At 40.8% G+C, this 18,604-nt stretch overlaps 1 long non-coding RNA gene across 1 annotated transcript; it reads right to left on the bottom strand.

The window, feature by feature from the left end:
- Nucleotides 1–480: 480 nt before the first annotated feature.
- Nucleotides 481–5,963, bottom strand: LOC139356545 (uncharacterized). The gene is made up of 3 exons (XR_011608548.1): nucleotides 5,834–5,963; nucleotides 3,264–3,377; nucleotides 481–689 (listed from the first exon to the last, which is right to left on the bottom strand). It is a non-coding gene; the product is annotated as an uncharacterized lncRNA (long non-coding RNA).
- Nucleotides 5,964–18,604: the final 12,641 nt, after the last annotated feature.

The following is an 18,604-nucleotide window of genomic DNA, read 5'->3' as shown; positions in this document are numbered from 1 at the left end:
TAAGAGCTCCCCCAAACAGTAGAATGCTGAAATAAGGAAAAAGCAAGACAAATAAGCCTTAACTCCAGCGCTACTGGATCCTAGTCACTTAAATTCTCTAAAAGCCATTGAGCCCATATAATATAGTGATTTAGCATCTGGGCTCTGGATAATCTAGGTTTCTAGTGCTGGTTCTATCATTTACCACTGTGTGAACTCAGGAAGCTCAACCTCTCTAAGCATCATCTGTAAAATGGGGCTAGCAATAGAACCTAACTCTCAGGATTGTTGTGAAGAGTCAGTAAGTAAATATGTGTACACTTGGCACATAGTAAATGCTCAATAATTGAGCTCTTATTATTACTCCCATGATCTGCTGTGAGAACACCTGAGATAAAAGATGTGAACATGCTGTGAAGAACACAAATGGCCACACAAATTCAAGGTGTTGCTGGTTTGTTTAGTTTTCCAGTAGACCTACCTTGGTAGCTCACCGGAGATCTGGATGAAATCGCAAACGGTATTGAGAAAGATATGCCTTCTATAATCCTGGTAGTACCTGCAACTTGTGTTTCCAAAAGTTATTTCTTCTTTGCATGTGTCTGGTGAGGTGAACCTAATGCTGCTGGCAGCCATGCCCCTAGCCGGAATCATTGCCAATTATTTCAATAAAGCACAGATCCATTCCTCACCCTTGCAACTGAGAAATGCTGGAAAGGAGAGAGGAGTAAGAGAGTCATATTCCTTACTTCTTCCTTATTTTACCTTAGACCCTACCCCTCTTAGGTTCTCTGGCCAGTTGATTAGCTACACTTTAAGTCATTCCATAGATTTATGATGCCTGTTCTTACATAATCTAAATGATAGAACTGGCACTAAAAACCTAGATTGTCCTAGTCAGGAGTTACAAAGACCAGCTTTCTGCCTGTGCAGAGATTAAACCTAGTATTATATGGGGAATTGGACCATTAATTTGGGTGGTTTAATTTCAAACGAAGTGGATTCTGCTACTTGAGAAATATTCTTGGAAGGAAAAAAAAAACCCCAAACATTCCACTCACTGTGAGAGTGTAGAACAGAGTAAAAGAATGGGCTTATAATTTGGGAGATGCTTTGAGTTTCTGCATGAAAGATGTTATCAGAATCCAAGAATTTTTGTTACTCAATAGCAATCCTACCAGAAGGCCAGCTTTTTCCCAAGGCCTGGTGGCATCAAGCAGCTTAGAGTCCAGAGAAAAAAGCATTACAAACAAGTTTTCTGGATGAAATGACACATGGAGTTATATAGAGTTTGCAAAATACATGATATTTTGAAAAGTACTCCTGAAGCTGAGCTCCGGCTTAAGAGAAGAAACCAACAATGAGTAAGATTCTATGAAAGGAATTCTGAAGAGTTGTGAGAATATTTTCCTTTTCTCTTAATATGGATGACCTTGTGTGTATATACTATTGCTGACTTCAGTAAACATTTATTGAGTGACTACTTAGTCAACAAAATAAATGTACTCTCCTATCTGTATCCCTATAAAACACTCATCCTCTTGCAGTCTCTGGGGGAATCTCAGCAGAGGGGCATTTTCCTCAACTTAATCCTCAGAGAAAATCTGAAGCTGCCCTCATGTACTTTCTTGCCACAAGAAAGGCACTGTCTAGCAGCATACATCCCTCTTGGCCTGATGACTAAATCACAGCAAAAGTGGCCCATATCCTTCTATATTGCCTTCTCCTGCAATCCTCTAAAGGGGAAGAGATGATGGATAGGGAAATGTTGGGCTGTATGTAGGAAGAGATCTTTATTATGTTTTTTAATCATCCCTCAACTCCCCAGTACCATGTCACAGGTGAAGATGAGTAGGTGGACAAAAATCTGTTAATTGGAACATATCTGTACCTGTTTGCAAAGCATTAAGAAAAGTACATTTTGATCATGAATTGCAATAATTAGCAGCAAGCATTACACTCATTGTTAATGTTACCTCTGTTCTAGGCAGAGGTCAACATTGCCTCATGAATGAGTGACTCAGCATTACAAAATAGTGAAGTGTCTCCTCTGCAGTTAAATTTGGCCTTCTCTGAAGTAATGAAAACAAAGTCCCCAGTAGGAAAGCAAGGTTGGAGAATAATTTGACAGGATATCGTAGCGATTACCACTCTTTCATAATCCTTGTGGTGGAAACTGCTAATTGTCGACCAAAATCTTCTCTGCTTTTCTTCTGGGCATATGCCACATGCCACCTTAAGATTGCATTTTCCTAATTCCTTTGAGACTAGGTACAGTCAAGTGACTATATTCTCAGAAATGGAATGTGAATACAGTACAACTCCTGTATCCTTTGCTTAAAATGAAACTGATGCTCTGAATCTGGTTTCTCTTCCACCCTGATATATCCAGGATTCATTTTTGACCACACAGATGAGGACAAGGCTCCTTCTGGGGGGTTGCCAGGGTAACAAAATAAGAGAAACAAGAGTGCTTGAGTGTCCGTGTAAATTCAAGCCACCCCTGAACCTGCCGTGCTCACTTAAGGACTGTAATTCAGGAGGGAAATACATTTCTCATGCATTGAGTTTTCTCTAATTCTCTCTATTTTTGAACCTCTTTGAGAAAGCGTCTTTGACTTTACCCTGATACAATATATTTTTATGTAATACAGTCATGCCCTGAAGAACAACTTTTTGCTCAGTGATGGATCACATAAACTATGATAGTCCTGTAACATTATAATGGAGCTGAAAAATTCCTATTGCCTAGTGACACTGTAACCATCATAATGTTGTAGTGCAACACATTGCTCATGGGTTTATGGTGATGCTTTGTAAACAAACCTACTGTGCTGCCAGTCACGTAAAGGTAGAACACAGGCCGCGCACGGTGGCTCACACCTGTAATCCCAGCACTTTGGGAAGCCAAGAAGGGTGAATCATGAGGTCAGGAGTTTGAGACCAGCCTGGCCAACAGGGTGAAACCCCATCTCTACTAAAAAATACAAAAAAAGTAGCCAGGCATGGTGGTGGCATCTGTAATCCCAGCTACTCAGGAGGCTGAGGCAGGAGAATGAATCACTTGAACCTGGGAGGCGGGAGTTGCAGTGAGCCGAGATGGCACCATTGCACCCCAGCTTGGGTGACAGAGCAAGACTCCATCTCAAAAACAAACAAACAAAAAAGGTATAACATAAAATTATGTGCAGTGCATAATATTTGATAATAATAAATGAATGTTACTGGCTCATGTATTTGCTATACTTTTTACTGTTATTTTAGAGTGTACTCTTTCTACTTACATTAAAAAGTCAACAGTAAAACAGTCTCAGGCAGGTCCTTCAGAAGGTATTCCAGAAGAGGGCATTGATATTATAGGGGATGATATCTCCATGCATGTTACTGCCCCTGAAGACCTTCCAGTGGCATAAGATGGGGAGAGAGAAGACAGTGAGATTGATGATCCTGACCCTTTGCGAGCTTAAGATAATGTGTGTTTGTGGTCTTTGTTTTTAACAACAATTTAAAAGCTAAAAAATATTGTTACCTAGAAAAAGTTTACACAATAACGTATACGAAGAACAAAATATTTTTGTATAGCTATACATGTTTGTATAGCTATACATGTTTTCAGCTAAGTGTTATTACAAAAAAGTAAAAAAAAATTAATAAATTAAAGTTTATAAAATTAAAGTCTATGAAGTTACAGTAGGCTACGGTTATTATTGAAGAAAGAAATTAAAAATAAATTAACTGTAGCCTAAATGTGCCGTGTTTATAAACTCTTACCACTCACTCACTCGCTGACTCACCCAGAGTGGCTTCCAGCCTGGCAAGCTTCATTCATAGTCAGCGCCCTATTCAGGTGTACTGAAGACCAGAGATTTTCACCTCAAAATATGGCACCCTGGTATGCTGATTATTTTAAATTAAAAGCCACTGGAGACTGGCAGGCACTGGAAAAAGCTTTACTCTGATACTCCCTTATCTGCCTAAAGTCCAGCTCCACTAAAGAAGAAAACAATTAACTGTGTTTCCTTCCCTGAGTTCTCATTAACTTAGCTCATGCTGCAGGAAGAAAGACTAAAGTCTGTCAACACATCTGGACAGACATTTTTCACAAACCATGATCTGCTCTCCAAGCCCGACAGACTTTGCCCCAGACCATTGTATGTTCTCCAAGTCTATTCACTTCCCCCTAAAAATCATTTATAATCCCTCAATTACTACATTTCCCCCATCTCTCCTTCTTTATGAAGAAGTTTATATAAAGATCTGAATCTTCTTGGGTTATTGGATAATCATTCTCATGCAATTCCCCTGTACTATGCACATTAGAATACATTTGTATGCCCTTTTCTCATAGGAATCTGCCTTTTGTCAGTTGATTTTCAGTGAAACTTCAGAGGGCAGAAAGCTTTTCCTTTGCCTCTACAGTACTATTTTTTTTTAACTCTTATACCATATTTTTACTGTACCTTTTTAATGTAGAGATATGTTTAAATATATAAATACTTACCATTATTTTATGATTGCTTATAGTATTCAGTACAGTAATATGCTGCACAGGTTTATAGCCTAGGAGCCATAGCCCAAGCAATATAGATTAGGTGTGTAGCAGGCTATACCATCTAGTTCTGTGCCAGTACACTCTGTGATGTCCACACAATGAAGTAGCCTAATGATGCACTTCTCAGAAAGTATCCCTGTCAATAGGTGCTACATGACTATGTATCAGTCCACGTACTATAATTATATATATATATATATATACACATTCATTTTATATAACTGTATCACAAATTACCACACACAGTGCCATAAAACAAGACAAACTGGTTATCTCCTGTGTTCTGTAGATCAAACTCAGGTGGATTCTCTGCTCAGGGTCTCTCCAGGCTGAAATTAAGGTGTCGACTGTGTCATTTAAGGTTCAGGTCCTCTGACAAGCTCTCATATTGTTAGCACATAACGTCCTTCCTGCTACAGAGTGAGATAAGTTACCTATTTTCTTGCTAGCTGTAGGCCAGCGACCACTCTAGCTTCCTGATGGCTGTATTCAGTTCTTTGTCAAGTGGCCACCGTAAGTAATTCACAACATAGTACTACTTCTTTCAAGCCAATAGGAGCACATCTCTGGCTTTTTTTCTCTGTAAATATCTGGAGATATTATTAGACCCACCTGATTAGGTCAGGCCCTCTGTGAATAACCTTTCACTTGCCATATTAGGTAATATAATCACAGGAGAGATCTACTGTCATATTCACAAGTTCTGCAAACACTCAGGGGAGAAGATTATACAAGGCTTGTACATGAGGGAGTGGGATTCCTGGGGTCATTTTAGAATTCCGATACCACAATCATATGTTAATACACATATGTGATATTAACACACGTGATACATAATATAATAGCGCAACAATGATGACTTATTACTGAGTGCTTACTATGTGGTAGGAACCCACAAACCATTTTATCTGCATGTGATGATTTAATCCTCATGACAAATCTATGAGAGATAATCATAGTTCCTATTTCACAGAAGACAGGGGTAACTGAGGCTTAGTAAAGTTATTTGGCCAAAGTCATATAACAAGTAAGTGGCAGAATCTTGATTATATCCAAGTCTGTTTCTAGGCAGCATGGACTTTGGAGTTGGACATACTTGTTGTCCATGCTCCTACTGTCCTGTACTTCTTTGCATCACTTGTCACAATCCTAATTAAGTAATTATTCTGAAGTAAATTGGTCATGTTTGTCTCCCCAGATAGATATAAACTTCATCAAGACAGTTGTATCAACTTTGAAGTACATTCAGCTACATACAACAGAAAGCCTGGCTAACAGTGGCTTAAACATACAAACATTCACCTTCCCCCTCTAAACAAAAAGTTCAGAAGTCTTGGTTGCTGGCAATGTCTCAGAAGCTCAACCGTATTAGGATGTCTCTTTGACTCTTTTGATCTTTCTTTACTTCATGGGTTCAAGATGGCTACTGCAGCTCCAGCCATCACATCTAAATCAAGCTGGAAGAAAGGGAAAGGGATTAAAATAACCATATCTCTCTAATTTTAGCAGGAAAGCATTCGTGTATCTGTGGACATAAATGTGTTGCTTAGAATTTCAAGCTGCAGGGGAAGCTGGGAGAGTGAGATTTTGCACAATATAATTGGGGGAAAAAGGGTAGGGAAGGTATTTGGTAAGTAAAAAATAGTGTCTATCATAGGCAGGGATTGTATCTGCCTTGTTCATCATTGCATTTCCAGCATCCAGTTTAGTGACTTCTACAAAATAGGCTTTTATTTTATTTTACTTTTTTGAGATCAGGGTCTCACTCTGTCACCCAGACTGGAGTGCAGTGGTACATGGATGGCTCATTGCAGCCTCCACCTCCTGGGCTCAAGCAGTCCTCTCACCTCAGCTTCTCAAGCAGCAGCTGGGATTATAGCTGCATGTCACCATGCCCAGCTAATTTTTTAATTTTTTGCAGAGACAAGGTCTCACTGTACTGCCTACACTGATCTCAAACTCCTAGGCTCAAGTAATCCTCCTGTTTCAGCCTCCCCAAAATGCTGGGATTACAGGCGTGAACCACTGTGTCTGGCCAGTAGGCTTTTATTTATTGTCGAATGAATGCCTGTGAAATAATGCATGTGCTAAATGTTTTCCACAGTGCTTGGCACACACTAGGTAGTCAATAAATGATGACTACTGGTAACTACATTGTTTAAAGACCCCAAATTTGTGTGTGTGTGTACATGGCACATGGAAGCATTCCAGCACTACTTTGGTTGATTCAAGAATAAGCACTAACAGTTAATTGTTCTACTGCCCTATTAGACACATAAAAGCTTGAGTGGGGCCTGCTCTGGGGTGGAGAGGTGGGAAGTGACAATCTCTGTATTAGTCCGTTTTCACGCTGCTGATAAAGACATACCTGAGACTGGGTAATTTATAAAGAAAAAGAGGTTTAATGGACTCACAGTTTCACATGGCTGGGGAGGCCTCACAATCATAGCAGAAGGCAAAAGGCGCATCTTACAGCAGGCAAGACAGAATGAGAGCCAAGTGAATGGGGAAACCACTTACAAAAGTGTCAGATCTCGTGAGACTTATTTACGACTATGAGAACAGTACGGGGGAAAACGCCCCATGATTCAGTTATCTCCCATCAGGTCCCTCCCACGATACACGGGAATTTTAGGAGCTACAATTCAAGATGAGACTTGGGTGGGGACATAGCCAAACCATATAAATCTCCTTCTAGCCACCCTTGGTGCTTTGCAGGCTAAGGCTGGCCAGGAGGAGCTAGCTCTGTAACAATTGCTCAGCTGCAGCTTGTGCAGCTCAGTTAACACAGCTAGTGGGAAGGGTGAATGCTTAAAGCTTGCTTTCTTTGAGTAAAGAGGAAAAATAAAAATTAAATTAAATTAGAAAAAAAAAAAACAAAACCCCTGCCCTGATGATGGCAAGACTTATTTGCCTGAAGCTGAGGAGGGGAAAGAACTTTAAAACGTCTTTGCCACCACCCTCTTCTTGGCAACATTTTGACAAGTTTGCTGATCTTCAGCTTACTTTTTCTTTCTCCCCCTCCCTGTCCTCCTCCTTGCTCCTTTCCTTATTCTTCACTCTACCCCTCCCTCCCTCTGCATCTCGCTGCCTCTCCCTCTCTCCACCCCGAGGCCAGGCAACCAGGTATGTTTAGATTGTCAAGTGAAATACACATTCCAGATTCTGCTTTCCCTTCCCAGACCTAGAAGTTGGACACACTGATGTGGCAACAATGCAAGAGCTACATACAAGCTGTTTCCCTCCTCCCTAAACATCCAATGTATGACCTGAATCTCTGGATTTGTTTGCTAGGGTTGCCATAACAAAGCACAAACTGGGTAGCTTAAACAACAGAAATTTAGTGTCTCACGGTTTTTGAGGCTGGAAGTCCAAGATCAAGGTGCTGTGAGGTAGAATCTGTTTCATGCTCTGTCTTAGCTTCTGCTGGTTTTCTGGCAGTCTTTGGCATTCCTTGATAAGTGGGTGCATCACCCTAATCTCTACCTTCATCTTCACACCATGCCCTCCCTGGGAGTGTGTATGTATTTAATTGCTCCTTTGTATTAGGACATACCATATTGGATTAGAGCCCATCCTAATCACCTCATCTTAACTTGATCATCTGCAAAGACCCTATATCCAAAAAAGATCACGTTCACAGGTACTACGAGTTAAGACTTCAACATCTTTTTAAGGGACACACTTCAACTCATAACAGTTAGGAACTGGTATATATGTCCCTTTGATTAAGCAAAGACCCAATAGTGATCTTTGGGCCTCCTGAAATGTTAAGATTACTTCCAGGATCTTAAGCAAGAATCAATACCTGTAAAGAAAGTGAATATATAGCCTCTACATGCCAGACATTGTATTGGAAGTTTAGCCATGGCGATAATGCTAAGTAGATGTTAATAGGCTCATTTTATGGATGAAGAGACTGAGTCTCAGGATAGTTAGAGACCATACCTAAAGTCAAGCTCAGCTGGGGAGGGATGGATCCAGGATTTTAATCAATGTATGTCTGATTCCCAAAACTGTTACGGCATGTGGTGCATTTTTTGTCTCAGAAAAACATAATCTTCTTACCTTTGTGGCTGAAATTACAATGGCTGTACATGAAAAAATGAGATTCTGGACAAACCAGAATTTTAATAAAAAGAGAAAAATGTGACCCACAGTGCTGAAATGGCACTTCACTGATTTGCTAATGTTCAGTTCCTTCAGGTACATCACGGTTACACCTGAAGTGAGTAGGCAGTGGTAAGTTTCAAATGTTGTTAAGAAAAACATGGGTCGATGTTTTAAATAACTCTTTAAGACTTTTAAAATGTGTATTTTTGCCCTTTGGGGGCAATTGCAGATAAAATTAAGGAAGCAAAAAATTCGAGCCTTGTCTGCATCAATACTAAACACACTTTAGGAAAAGGTAGACGTTATTGAGATTTTGATAATAGCAGAGTTTTTTTTTTAAGTGTCATGTGTTTTAAATGACTCTTGTGGTCTAGAAAATGTAGATTCCTCATCAAACTATTTAATTGAAATCTTCTTAACACCCAGGTTAAGTCACATTAAAGAGAAGACGAAGAATCTCTTTAAATCACTTTGCTGTAATAGGATTTTGTGGATAAGGAACTAATTTAAAATAAATGGGCCATTGGCTAGATTTAGACATTTCTGTCATACAAATTTCTGTTCCATATCTATTTGCAGTAACAGGTTTTGATCTGTTGTCAAATGGTCAATTGTTTTGGACATTGTGCTTTTTTTCATGCAGGTCTAGTAAATGATGAGCAGTTTTTGGAAATTCTACTAATTACCCATAGCCTATTTTTAATGATGATAAAGTGAGGGAATTTAGACAGATGTAAGATCTGCTTTAACCCAGTAATTGCTCCTCAAACTGTTTCTCCCCAGGGCATTCAGATGCAGAAGCCTCACATGTTCATTCAGCAATTATGTATTAAACACACCATGGTCCAGGCACTGTTGAAGTGATTAAGACACATCTCTAGACAGACTGATAAAGATGCCTGCATTGTGGAGTTTACCTTCTAAAAGGAAGTCATAGGCAATGAACAATAAACATAATTAAAAAGTCAGATGTGTCAGAATAAAACAGTCCAAAAAAGTGAGAAGGTGGTTGTGCTATGAGAAAAAGAAAAAAGAAGAGCCAGGCTAGAGGCATTGGGAATATTGGCAGGTGATAGTACCATTTTATTTTATTTTATGTATGTATATATGTATATATGCATGCATGTATGTATGTGTTGAGACAGAGTCTTGCTCTGTCACCCAGGCTCTAGTGCAAAGGCACAACCTCAGCTCACTGCAACCTCTGTCTCTGGGTTCAACTAATTCTCCTGCCTCAGCCTCCCATGTAGCTGGAATTACAGGCACCCACCACCATGCCCAGCTAGTTTTTTTGTATTTTTAGTACAGATGGGGTTTCACCATGCTGGCCAGGCTGGTCTCGAACTCCTGACCTCAGGTGATCTGCCTGCCTCGGCCTCCCGAGGTGCTGGAATTACAGGCATGAGCCACCATGGCCAGCTGACAGTACAATTTTAAATAGCATGGTCAAGGCAGGTGTCACTGTGAAGGTGACAACAGAGCCTCAGCCTAGAGAACGTGGAATTCGGTTTTCAACTACATGAAATTGAGCGGGACCATGAAACGTATAGTGCATGTAAACAGGGATCTGGGTACCAATGGGGTGATAGAGCCAAAGTCCAGCAAAAAGAGTTCTGAAGAAAAAACATGTCCCACTTTCTCCCTCCCTCCAACTTAGCCCCACACTTTATTTTACTTATTTATTTTTATTTGTGTAAATTTAAGGGGTACAAGTGCAATTTTGTTACATGCATAGATTGCGTCAACTCAAGGCTTTTAGGGTATCCATTATCCAAATAATACACATGGTGCCTGTTAAGTAATTTCTCATTATCCACCCCCCTACCCTTCCAAGTCTCCATTGTCCATCATTCTACTCTCTGCATCCATGTGTACACATTTTGTAGCTCCTACCTATGAGCGAGAATGTTCAATATTTGTGTTTCTGCGTCTCCTTTGTTTCACTTAAGATAATAACCTATAATTCCAGCCATGTTACTACAAAGGACATGATTTTGTTCTTTTTATGGCTGAATAGTATTCCTTTGTGTGTATATAGTGATGAATGATATATCCAAGCATCTGTTGATGGACACTTAGGTTAATTCCATATCTTTCCTATTGTGAATAGTGCTGTAATAACATGTGCAGGTATATTTTTGATACATTGATTTATTTTCCTTTGGATAGATACCTAGCAGTGGGATTGCTGGATCTGGTAGTTCTACTGTGGATATGCAGTAGTTTCACTGCAGATATGATGGTTCTACTTTTAGTTATTTAATAAATCTTCATATTGTTTGCCATAGAGGTTGTACAAATTTACATTCCCACCAATAGTGTATACGAGTTCTCTTTTCTCCACATCCTTGCCAACATCTGTTATTTTTTGACTTTTTAATAACAGCAATTCCGACTTGGGTAAGATGATATCTCATTATGGTTCCAATTTGCAATTCTCTGATGATTAGTGATGTTGAGCATTTTTTCATATACCTGTTGGTGATTTGCATGTGTTCTTCTGAAAAATGTCTATTCATGTCCTTTACCCACTTTTTAATGGAATCATTTGTGGAGGTTTTGTTGTTGCTGTTGAGTTGTTTGAGTTATTTGTGTGTTCTAGATATTAGCCCTCTATCAGATGCACAGTTTGCAGATATTTTATGTCATCTCATAGGTGGTCTGTTCACTCTGTTGATTATTTCTTTTGCTGAATTTGTCCTTTCACTTTGACTTTAGACAGTCTGTTTTTAGTATGTCATGGCTAAGTCCTTTTTGCATTGCATTTTCCTATGGATTGCTAAACTTCTGTACCTGGATGTCTAAATAACATGCTAGACTTTGGAAATTTTCATCTGCCATTTTGTTAAATAGCTTTTCTAAGTTTTCTTTGTTTTGTTTTAAATCCTTCTTCGCCTTTGGGAATACTGGTAATTCATAAGGTCAATTACTTTATGCAGTCCAAAATGTCTTAAAGGCTTTGTTCATTCTTTTTTATTTTTGTCTGACTGGATTATTTCAAAAGAACTTTCTTCAAGTTCTGAATTATTTCTTCTGCTTGGTCTATTGTATTGTTGACACTTTGAGATGTATTTTGTATTTCCACAATGAATTTTTCAGTTTCAGAATTTCTGTTTTGTTTGTTTGCTTGTTTGTTTGTTTAAGACACCTATCTCTTTGATAATTCTCTCATTCATATCCTGTATTGGTTTTCTGAGTTCTTTGTACTGGTTTTCAGATTTTTCTTGCATTTCATGGAGTGTCTTTAAAACCATATTTCAAATTCTTTATCTGAGATTTTGAGGATTTATTTTTGGTTTTGAGCTATTGTTGAAGAATTATTGTGTTCCTTTGAAAGCATCATTTTACTTTGGTTTTTCATGTTTCTGTGTCTTTATATTGATTTCTGAGCATCTGGTGTAACAGTCGCTTCTTCTTATTTTTGGATTTAGTTGGTTGGGGAGAACTTTTTCCCTGAAGATATGATTATGATGATGGTTGGGTAGGGCCCTTTGGTTTTGCTTCTGGGTGTGTGAAATGTTGGAGACTCTGTATGATTTCTTTGGCTATAAATAATGTTAGTGGTATCTGTGGTTTCCTCTGTGTATTAGGGTGAAGCTACTGGTGGACACTGTGGTGAAGTTGTGCTGGGGACTGGAAGTGGTGCTGTCAGTGAACCCTTCTTTAAGTTTCAGTGGTAATGGTGGTGGATTAAGCATGTCTATCTTTGTGACCTGGCATATGCTGGCACCTGTGCTGGTAGTTTTAGGCAGGTCAATTCTTGAGCCTTGGCATGGCTTTTTTGGATGTTGGTTGTACTAGTGATATATTGGGTGAGTGAGCAGGTTCTTGAGCTCCTGGCAACCATCACCAACTCCTGCATGGGTGATGGCAGTAGCAGTGGTGGTGAGATGCTCTTTTAGTCTCCAAGTGCTGTGTTCTTGTATTGGCAGGGGTTGCAATTAGCTGTATGGGCTGGCATCCAGGTCAGTAGGTGGTGCTGGTAGGCAGGAGCCAGACGAGATGGTGGTGGTAGGGGGTTTATGCCTAACCTCTGTCACCCAGGAGGCCAGAGGTCAGGCATAAATGTTTGACTGAAGAGTGCTTGGCTGAGAAGTGACTGTTGCCACACTGAAGTCCTACCTCAGGGATTGTGGGGGGTCGTCTCAGTGGCCACAGCTTCGGCTGACAGGTGGGGGACTTATGTTCCTCTTATGCTTTAGTCCCATAGGGAATCCCTCCCCTATCCCAGTTGTTCAGCTATTCAACCAGACCAGGAAGTTCCTGCCTAGTCCATATCTCAGCCCTGGGGTGTAAGCGGCCATGCCCAGCTCAAGACCAAGCCTCCATGGCAACTCTCATCCTGCTCAGATCCTGGTGTGGTGCCAAGTTCTAGCGCTGGTGGCTGGAGCTCGTGCCACACTTACTTCCCAGTCCTCAGAGGGTCAAGGCACACACCTGTGGCCTGGATTGTATGATTCTCCAGTGGGAAAGCGGACTACATAAATATTGGGGACTTACTTCTGGCTCCTGGTCAGTCCTGGCCACACAAGCTGACGTTTCCTTCTCTTTTCTCAGTTTTAGAGTTTCCTTTCACTTTTCTGTTGAACTCTGGTGTTCCCTTTCGGATAATGTATTCAAAGTATGTTTGTCTATACACTATTTTGGTTCTAGGTGAATGAAGCATGCTTGAAATGCTTCTAAGCAGCCATCTTGTAGTCCAATATTTTAAAACAAGAATGTATGGAACAGAGAAGTGATGTCACAGAATTTTTTTTTTTCTTAGAGATGAAAGGAGCAGGGACAGATGTAAATAGTAGTGATGATTGTATACTGGGATAGCAAATTACTCAGGAACGGTATTCTAAAATCAACTCAAGACAAAATGGAGGTGTTCAAAATAACCTTTGAAAATTCCCCAGGAAGGCACCTGATGGAGATTAGCCAACCATCTCTTACAAACCTCAACATTGCCAAGTTTTCTTTGGTTGAGCAGCAGATAAAATAACTTATTAGCACTGCAGAAGTCATAGTGAACTTTTAAATATGGCTAGGTGCTCACAACGGATCTGAGACAGACTTGGGTCATGGCAGATTCCCGTCTCTTGTCTCAGTCTGGGGAGGATAATCATTGATGCGGATGGCAGGCGAGTGCTATTTTAGCATCTCTTGGTTTATCTAAAAAACAGGCATAGTTTAATTTGCATGAATTATTTAAAATAATTATTTAATGCAATGACACCCTCTACCAAGCAGCCTCAGTTCTGTGTTTATTAGTGCTGTCAGTGAGCCTCCATCTCCCTCTGTCTGACTCACTGAGTGACCATCTGACCTTCATTTGCCTGTTTTCTTTCTTTTTTTTCTTTTTTTTTGAGAAAGAGTCTCACTTTGTCACCCAGGCTGGAGGGCAGTAGTGCAATCTCAGCTCACTGCAACCTCTGCCTCCCAGGTTCACGTGATTCTCGTGCCTCAGCCTTCCAAGTAGCTGGGATTACAGGCATGCACCACCACACTCAGCTAATTTTTGTATATTTAGTAGAAACAGGGTTTCACCATGTTGCCCAGGCTGGTCTCGAACTCCTGACCTCTGATGATCCTCCTGCCTTGGCCTCCCAAAGTGCTGGGATTATAGGCGTGAGTGACCATGCCTGGTCGAATTGCCTGCTTTCTACTGCTATGAACAGTCACCAAAGTTTAGGAGCTTCGCAAAGTCACCAAAGTTCAGGACCATGTGACAATCACTCTTATTTTCTGTCCAATAGGGTTATCTCTTCTAAGCTGCTGAAACAAGGGCTGTCACCTGAATATTCTTCTCTTGGTTTGTTTCATTTGGTTAAATAAAAATAAGTCAAATTAGTTAAAGAAAAAACTTACAAAGAATATCACAATTCACTTCTATACACTTACTACATATAGACAAAATCCAAATTAAGAGAGCTGCTACAGACAGTGTCAGAGTTTAGGGAAAGTTCATAATATCATAAAGCTTGAAGACTTCTAGTTCAGTTTTTAGACAGGCTTTTTCTGATTACATATGCATAATCTCCTTGGGGATAAAGAATAAGAAGATTAAGTTGTCTTTGTCTAAGCAACACATTACCAGCTTAACCAAGATTAGCTGTGTTATAACAACTAAGATTATACATTCAAGATTCCAGTTTCATAATTTAAATGTCAAAAATTGAAGCAAATTTCTCAAATTTCCCAAATTAACAAACAAGCTTGAATCAATTAAACATAATTCTAAATATTTTTTTTTCTTCTTTCTTTGGTGGGTAAGGATATAAAAGGTATAGAAAAAGCGACAAAAATTTAGTTTGTCTCCCAGTAGAGTTCCTGATGTAGACATTTTCAAAATATTCAAAGGCAATTATGTCCCTCAAATTTTCATTTTGGCCTCAATGAGAATATCACCAACCCCTTAGGAGGACCTTTGAGAAATCTGCAGACTTTAGAAATGGGTAACCTAGACTCTATTCTAAAAGAAAAAAGTGTAAGAGTTTTAAAATGTACTGCTTGGGCCGGGCACAGTGGCTCATGCTGTAATCCCAGCACTTTGGGAGGCCGAGGCAGGCGGATCACTTGAGGCCAGGAGTTTGAGACCAGCCTAGCCAACATGGTGAATCCCCATCTCTACTAAAAATACAAAAATTAGCCGGGCATGATGGCAGGCACCTGTAATCCCAGCTACACAGGAGGCTGAGGCAGAAGAATTACTTGAACCCAAGAGGTGGAGGTTGTGGTGAGCCAAGATCGCACCACTGCATTCCAGCCTGGGCGGCAGAGTGAGACTCTGTCTCCAAAAAAAAAAAAAAAAAAAAAAGTACTACTTCATCCTGGCTGACTGCCAAGTCTCCAACTCTTCAGTAACTTTTTCTTAAATGGGGTAACCCTTACTAATAACTAATTTCACTTGTACTTAGGATAAAATAGTTTAATGGATTTACTATCAAGGATTAGTGGCTTAAATAATTTAATTTACAGACTACTTGAAATTATTTTATTTAAATAAATAACTTAAGGACTACTTTAGAAAATAAAAGCTTAGAAATGAACTAGCTTTCCAAACTCTTTGATACAACCTGAAAAGATTCCAAACCCACTTATAACTCTGATGTGGCTAAAGGGAGTTGAGGGTGGGGATGATGGGGTACACAGAAATTCATTAGAACACTGTTCAAAATGACCAAAGGGAGCCGATGTAAAGCAATGCATAGCAGTACTGTAGAGTGAGACTAGGGTCAAGTAGGCCACTGCAAATCCTAATCTTCCACTAACATGTCTAGAGGATCAGCAGGGCAGTCCTGCCTGTTAAGGAGTTATTTGCAAGAAGAATCGTGGAACTTTATGGGAGGGAATTGACCCAAAGAAGGTTGAAGTGTGTAAGCTTGGTCCAAGGACAATGGGTCATTGTCAGAGGGGAGGAGTAATTCTGAGGCTAACAAGGTTTATATGCTCAGGTTTCAAATGGGCCTGGTCTTACCCAGGGAGGAACATGTTCAATAAGAAGCTGATCATCAGTATTGTAAGACACAGGTAAGGCAGGGTGGCTCCGTGGCCTATAATGGAACATAACCCAAGTGGTGAGTGGGGTAAATTCCTCAGTTCAGCTTGAAGGCAGTCAGTATATGTTGCAATAGTTACACACTGGAAATGTCATTGAGATCAGCCACCTGGGATTCCCTTGGCCAGTGTGATATGTGTGACAGAGGTAAGACTGTGGTCACCTGGTTGCTGGATATCTACACAACCACCTGATATCTGAACAAGTACTGTGGGAGGAGGGGAGGGGAAAGACTCCCATGTCACAGCCAGGAGGATTAATTCTGGGAGCCTTCTGAGGATTTCCTCAGTGACTGCCAAAGTTCTGGTAGGGGGCTGGAGCTTCCTAAGAGGAGCCGGATCAGACATTCTTGTGAAAAATCTCTTGGTCCGTTGCCTGCCTAGCCTCCCCGAGGCTGATGTGGCCCTGGGATTTACAGGTTAGATTTCCAAGTGACTTTTATTTTAAAAGCCCAGCTCCTCTTACTGCTTCCTCTCCTCCATCCCCCACCCCACTTCAACACACGTGGTGCTTCAAAAGCAATAATATTTAATGAGCACCTGCAGGATTCAGTATGGGTACCAATAGCACCGAAAGAATCGTTCTTATTATAGAACTATTTAATCTAGTTAGGGAAACAGCATATGTTTAAAAATGTAAAGCAGAATGAAACATGAAATACACATTAAAATAAAGTATTCTAGGCCAGGCATGATGGCTCACGCCTGTAATCCCAGCACTTTGGGAGGCCAAGGTGGGTGGATCACTTGACCCCAAGGAGTTCAAGACCAGCCTGGGCAACATGGTGAAACCTTCTTTTTTTTTTTTTTTTTGGAGATGGAGTTTCGCTCTTGTGGCCCAGGCTGGAGTGCTCACTGCAACCTCCACCTCCTGGGTTCAGGCAATTCTCTTGTCTCAGCCTCCCGAGTAGCTGGGATTACAGGCATATGCCACCACGTGTAGCTAATTTTTGTATTTTTAGTAGAGATGGGATTTCACCAAGTTGGTTGGCCAGGCTGGTCTCGAACTCCTGACCTCAGGTAATCCACCCACCTCAGCCTCCCAAAGTGCTGAGATTACAGGCATGAGCCACTGCACCTCGCCTAAACCTTGTCTCTACAAAAATTAGTTGGGTGTGGTGGTGTGCACCTGTAGTCCTAGCTACTCAGGAGGCTGAGGTGGAAGGATTGCTCGAGCCTGGAAGGTTGAGGCTGCAGTGAGCAGTGATTGTGCCACTGCACCCCAGCCTGGGTGACAGAGCAAGACCCTGTCTCAATAAGTAAATAAATAAATAAAGCATTCTATATAGCCATTGTGTTACAATGAACAACTTAGTGGGTTCATTCAGGAAAGGTTCTTGATGAAAACATTGAGAGGAATGTTTCACTGTTTCCACTTGTGATGAAGAAATCCCAGTCCCCTCTGTGAAACGTTACTTCAGGCAGCAAGTCAGATGCACATATAGATGTGTGCACAGACGTTCACACACACAATAAAAGAGAAAGTTATCTGAAGTGAAGCAAGGTCATTGAACAGCACTTTCAACAATTCCCCAGGGCACAATCCACAGTTCTACTGCCCTCCTTGCAAGATGACAAAGTAAGTAATAGCCATGAAAACCTTAAGTGCCCATATTTGAATCTCCTGGGCACTGTGAAGAGGGAAAGAGACCCAAAATACATTCAAAATTCATTCCATAAGAGCTGAGCACCTATAAAGTGGGAAATGGAAGCAACCTGGCTGGGTAAGTAAGGCATTCAGGTTGAAAACCAAGTCTTCCCCTGTGTGGTCATGAAGAAAGCTCTTACATTTTCTCTGATCATGGGTTTCTAATCCGTAAAATGGGGATAATAACACTCACCTAAAGAATTGTGAGGATGCAGTGTATATACACATACATGCAGAAGACATCTGACATATGGAAAGCACTCAATACATTAGGCTTGCAGTTCTGCACATGGAAATGGGTGTCTCTCTAACCACAAAACTGGGAAAGACAGTGGTGTGTGGTTACAGGAAACATAAAAATTCAGTGAAACCCAAAGTTCCTGGCTGGACCCAGAAGAATCATTGTGGAATCCAGGTTCCCACCTGTTTTCCAACCCTGGACTCTTTTTTTTTTTTTTAATCAAGGGATAGATCATTGCAGTCAAGAGCTGATGTCAAGGTCAGTTTTGCTGAGCTAAGTGCCTGGAAGCCAGGAATCTGAGGAACCTCTACTTCCAGAATTGTCCCTTCTTGGGTGCTGTCAACACTGCTGCTGCTCTGGGGCTGGGGGCTGCCGTCACTGCTTCTCTGTCTTTGATGCTTCTCCCAGTCAGGGTTACTATTGAGTACTGGCCACTACTGCTGCCAGTCTGGGCCTGGGGACTGACGCCAGGCAGGGTTAGGAAGAAAGAAGGAGGTGCTTCCACCCTGTGCTGGGCTCGCCTCTCTTG

The sequence above is a fragment of the Macaca nemestrina genome, chromosome 10 (assembly GCF_043159975.1).
Source record: "Macaca nemestrina isolate mMacNem1 chromosome 10, mMacNem.hap1, whole genome shotgun sequence".
Classification (NCBI taxonomy): Eukaryota; Metazoa; Chordata; class Mammalia; order Primates; family Cercopithecidae; genus Macaca; species Macaca nemestrina.
This window is presented reverse-complemented; position numbering and strand designations above follow the sequence as displayed.